The sequence below is a fragment of the Argiope bruennichi genome, chromosome 6, assembly GCF_947563725.1.
Source record: "Argiope bruennichi chromosome 6, qqArgBrue1.1, whole genome shotgun sequence".
In the NCBI taxonomy this organism is placed as follows: Eukaryota; Metazoa; Arthropoda; class Arachnida; order Araneae; family Araneidae; genus Argiope; species Argiope bruennichi.
Window position 1 is genome coordinate 13,423,119 of NC_079156.1, and position 6,000 is coordinate 13,429,118.

Below are 6,000 nucleotides of genomic sequence, written 5' to 3' on the forward strand. Positions count from 1 at the left end.
AAATCATAATTTTTCTTTTCTAGTACTAATATTTCGACCAACATTTACAAAGAATTCAATATTTTATTGAAAAATACTTCCAAAATAAAGATATTTTAGAAATAAAAGCCTAAATTCGTTCAGAGATTCTGGGCATGCGCAGACGTATTCCTTCTCGTATACACATGGCTTTCAAGCAGGGATTTGCACAATTATAGTTTAAACTAATAAATAAACATGTGACTTTAAATTCTCTGTCACGACGGGTCGTATGTAGCCTTGTGGATCGAGTGTCGGCCTCCTAAGAAGTGGCCGCAGGTTAGATCCGCGTTGTTTGCATTCGTTTTGCTTTCACTTTTTTTCATTTTATTTAATTCTTTTTTACTTTAAGTTTAGTGAAAATCATAATTTTTCTTTTCTAGTACTAATATTTCGACCAACATTTACAAAGATTTCAATATTTTATTGAAAAATACTTCCAAAATAAAGATATTTTAGAAATAAAATCCTAAATTCGTTCAGAGATTTTGGGCATGCGCAGACGTATTCCTTCTATTATACACATGGCTTTCAAGCATTGATTTGCACAATTATAGTTTAAACTAATAAATAAACATGTGACTTTAAATTCTCTGTCACGACGGGTCGTATGTAGCCTTGTGGATCGAGTGTCGGCCTCCTAAGAAGTGGCCGCAGGTTAGATCTGCGTTGTTTGCATTCGTTTTGTTTTCACTTTTTTTCATTTTATTTAATTCTTTTTTACTTTAAGTTTAGTGAAAATCATAATTTTTCTTTTCTAGTACTAATATTTCGAAAAACATTTACAAAGATTTCAATATTTTATTGAAAAATACTTCCAAAATAGAGATATTTTAGAAATAAAAGCCTAAATTCGTTCAGAGATTCTGGGCTTGCGCAGACGTATTCCTTCTCGTATACACATGGCTTTCAAGCAGGGATTTGCACAATTATAGAGTTTAAACTAATAAATAAACATGTGGCTTTAAATTCTCTGTCACTACGGGTCGTATGTAGCCTTGTGGACCGAACGTCGGCCTCCTAAGCAGTGGAAGCAGGTTCGATCCGCGTTGTCCGCATTCGTTTTGCTTTCACTTTTTTTCATTTTATTTAATTCTTTTTTACTTTAAGTTTAGTGAAAATCATAAGTTTTCTTTTCTAGTACTAATATTTCGACCAACATTTACAAAGATTTCAATATTTTATTTAAAATTACTTCCAAATTAAAGAAATTTTAGAAATAAAAGCCTAAATTCCTTCAGAGATTCTGGGCATGCGCAGACGTATTCCTTCTATTATACACATGGCTTTCAAGCAGAAATTTGCACAATTATAGTTTAAACTAATAAATAATTATGTGACTTTAAATTCTCTGTCACGACGGGTCGTATGTAGCCTTGTGGATCGAGTGTCGGCCTCCTAAGAAGTGGCCGCAGGTTCGATCCGCGTTGTTTGCATTCGTTTTGCTTTCACTTTTTTTCATTTTATTTAATTCTTTTTTACTTTACGTTTAGTGAAAATCATAATTTTTCTTTTCTAGTACTAATATTTCAACCAACATTTACAAAGATTTCAATATTTTATTGAAAAATACTTCCAAATTAAAGATATTTTAGAAATAAAATCCTAAATTCGTTCAGAGATTTTGGGCATGCGCAGACGTATTCCTTCTATTATACACATGGCTTTCAAGCAGGGATTTGCACAATTATAGTTTAAACTAATAAATAATTATGTGACTTTAAATTCTCTGTCACGACGTGTCGTATGTAGCCTTGTGGATCGAGTGTCGGCCTCCTAAGAAGTGGCCGCAGGTTAGATCCGCGTTGTTTGCATTCGTTTTGCTTTCACTTTTTTTCATTTTATTTAATTCTTTTTTACTTTAAGTTTAGTGAAAATCATAATTTTTCTTTTCTAGTACTAATATTTCGACCAACATTTACAAAGATTTCAATATTTTATTGAAAAATACTTCCAAAATAAAGATATTTTAGAAATAAAAGCCTAAATTCGTTCAGAGATTCTGGGCATGCGCAGACGTATTCCTTCTCGTATACACATGGCTTTCAAGCAGGGATTTGCACAATTATAGAGTTTAAACTAATAAATAAACATGTGACTTTAAATTCTCCGTCACGACGGGTCGTATGTAGCCTTGTGGACCGAGTGTCGGCCTCCGAAGCAGTGGAAGCAGGTTCGGTCCGCGTTGTTCGCATTCGTTTTGCTTTCACTTTTTTTCATTTTATTTAATTCTTTTTTACTTTAAGTTTAGTGAAAATCATAATTTTTCTTTTCTAGTACTAATATTTCGACCAACATTTACAAATATTTCAATATTTTATTGAAAAATACTTCCAAAATAAAGATATTTTAGAAATAAAATCCTAAATTCGTTCAGAGATTTTGGGCATGCGCAGACGTATTCCTTCTATTATACACATGGCTTTCAAGCATTGATTTGCACAATTATAGTTTAAACTAATAAATAAACATGTGACTTTAAATTCTCTGTCACGACGGGTCGTATGTAGCCTTGTGGATCGAGTGTCGGCCTCCTAAGAAGTGGCCGCAGGTTAGATCTGCGTTGTTTGCATTCGTTTTGTTTTCACTTTTTTTCATTTTATTTAATTCTTTTTTACTTTAAGTTTAATGAAAATCATAATTTTTCTTTTCTAGTACTAATATTTCGAAAAACATTTACAAAGATTTCAATATTTTATTGAAAAATACTTCCAAAATAGAGATATTTTAGAAATAAAAGCCTAAATTCGTTCAGAGATTCTGGGCTTGCGCAGACGTATTCCTTCTCGTATACACATGGCTTTCAAGCAGGGATTTGCACAATTATAGAGTTTAAACTAATAAATAAACATGTGGCTTTAAATTCTCTGTCACGACGGGTCGTATGTAGCCTTGTGGACCGAACGTCGGCCTCCTAAGCAGTGGAAGCAGGTTCGATCCGCGTTGTCCGCATTCGTTTTGCTTTCACTTTTTTTCATTTTATTTAATTCTTTTTTACTTTAAGTTTAGTGAAAATCATAAGTTTTCTTTTCTAGTACTAATATTTCGACCAACATTTACAAAGATTTCAATATTTTATTTAAAAATACTTCCAAATTAAAGAAATTTTAGAAATAAAAGCCTAAATTCCTTCAGAGATTCTGGGCATGCGCAGACGTATTCCTTCTATTATACACATGGCTTTCAAGCAGGGATTTGCACAATTATAGTTTAAACTAATAAATAATTATGTGACTTTAAATTCTCTGTCACGACGGGTCGTATGTAGCCTTGTGGATCGAGTGTCGGCCTCCTAAGAAGTGGCCGCAGGTTAGATCCGCGTTGTTTGCATCCGTTTTGCTTTCACTTTTTTTCATTTTATTTAATTCTTTTTTACTTTAAGTTTAGTGAAAATCATAATTTTTCTTTTCTAGTACTAATATTTCAACCAACATTTACAAAGATTTCAATATTTTATTGAAAAATACTTCCAAATTAAAGATATTTTAGAAATAAAATCCTAAATTCGTTCAGAGATTTGGGGCATGCGCAGACGTATTCCTTCTATTATACACATGGCTTTCAAGCAGGGATTTGCACAATTATAGTTTAAACTAATAAATAATTATGTGACTTTAAATTCTCTGTCACGACGGGTCGTATGTAGCCTTGTGGATCGAGTGTCGGCCTCCTAAGAAGTGGCCGCAGGTTAGATCCGCGTTGTTTGCATTCGTTTTGCTTTCACTTTTTTTCATTTTATTTAATTCTTTTTTACTTTAAGTTTAGTGAAAATCATAATTTTTCTTTTCTAGTACTAATATTTCGACCAACATTTACAAAGATTTCAATATTTTATTTAAAAATACTTCCAAATTAAAGAAATTTTAGAAATAAAAGCCTAAATTCGTTCAGAGATTCTGGGCATGCGCAGACGTATTCCTTCTCGTATACACATGGCTTTCAAGCAGGGATTTGCACAATTATAGAGTTTAAACTAATAATTAAACATGTGGCTTTAAATTCTCTGTTACGACGGGTCGTATGTAGCCTGCGTGGCTGAGTATCGGCCTGCTAATCAGTGGCCGCAAGTTCGATCAGCGTTGTTCGCATTCGTTTGTCTTTCACTTTTTTTCATTTTATTTAATTCTTTTTTACTTTAAGTTTAGTGAAAATCATAATTTTTCTTTTCTAGTACTAATATTTCGACCAACATTTACAAAGATTTCAATATTTTATTTAAAAATACTTCCAAATTAAAGAAATTTTAGAAATAAAAGCCTAAATTCGTTCAGAGATTCTGGGCATGCGCAGACGTATTCCTTCTCGTATACACGTGGCTTTCAAGCAGGGATTTGCACAATTATAGTTTAAACTAATAAATAAACATGTGACTTTAAATTCTCTGTCACGAAGGGTCGTATGTAGCCTTGTGGATCGAGTGTCGGCCTCCTAAGAAGTGGCCGCAGGTTCGATCCGGGTTGTTTGCATTCGTTTTGCTTTCACTTTTTTTCATTTTATTTAATTCTTTTTTACTTTAAGTTTAGTGAAAATCATAATTTTTCTTTTCTAGTACTAATATTTCGACGAACATTTACAAAGATTTCAATATTTTATTGAAAAATACTTCCAAAATAAAGATATTTTAGAAATAAAATCCTAAATTCGTTCAGAGATTCTGGGCATGCGCAGACGTATTCCTTCTATTATACACATGGCTTTCAAGCAGGAATTTGCACAATTATAGTTTAAACTAATAAATAAACATGTGGCTTTAAATTCTCTGTCACGACGGGTGGTATGTAAACTTGTGGATTGAGTGTCGGCCTCCTAAGAAGTGGCCGCAGGTTCGGTCCGCGTTGTTTGCATTCGTTTTGCTTTCACTTTTTTTCATTTTATTTAATTCTTTTTTACTTTAAGTTTAGTGAAAATCATAAGTTTTCTTTTCTAGTACTAATATTTCGACCAACATTTACAAAGATTTCAATATTTTATTTAAAAATACTTTCAAAATAAGAAATTTTAGAAATAAAAGCCTATATTCGTTCAGAGATTCTGAGCATGCGCAGACGTATTCCTTCTCGTATACACATGGCATTCAAGCAGGGATTTGCACAATTAGAGTTTAAACTAATAAATAAACATGTGGCTTTAAATTCTCTGTCACGACGGGTCGTATGTAGCCTGCGTGGCTGAGTATCGGCCTGCTAATCTGTGGCCGCAAGTTCGATAAGCGTGTTTCGCATTCGTTTTGCTTTCACTTTTTTTCATTTTATTTAATTCTTTTTTACTTTAAGTTTAGTGAAAATCATTATTTTTCTTTTCTAGTACTAATATTTCGACCAACATTTACAAAGATTTCAATATTTTATTGAAAAATACTTTAACATGCATGAGCAGACGTATTCCTTCTCGTATACACATGGCTTTCAAGCAGGAATTTGCACAATTATAGAGTTTAAACTAATAAATAAACATGTGGCTTTAAATTCTCTGTCACTGCGGGTCGTATGTAGGCTTGTGGACCGAGTCGGCCTCCTAAGCAGCGGCCGCAGGTTCTGTCAGCGTTGTTCGCATTCGTTTTACTTTGAATTTTTCTCATTTTACTTAATTCTTTTTTACTTTAAGTTTAGTGAAAATCATCATTTTTCTTTTCAAGTACTAATATTTCGACCAACATTTACAAAGATTTCAATATTTTATTGAAAAATACTTCCAAAATACAGAAATTTTAGAAATAAAAGACTAAATTCGCTCCGAGATTCTGGGCATGCGCAGACGTATTCCTTCTCGTATACACATGGCTTTCAAGCAGGGATTTGCACAATTATAGAGTTTAAGCTAATAAATAAAGATGTGGCTTTAAATTCGCTGTCACGAAGGGTCGTATGTAGCCTTGTGAACCGAATATCGGCCTCCTAAGCAGTGGAAGCAGGTTCGATCCGCGTTGTTTGCATTCGTTTTGCTTTCACTTTTTTTCATTTTATTTAATTCTTTTTTACTTTA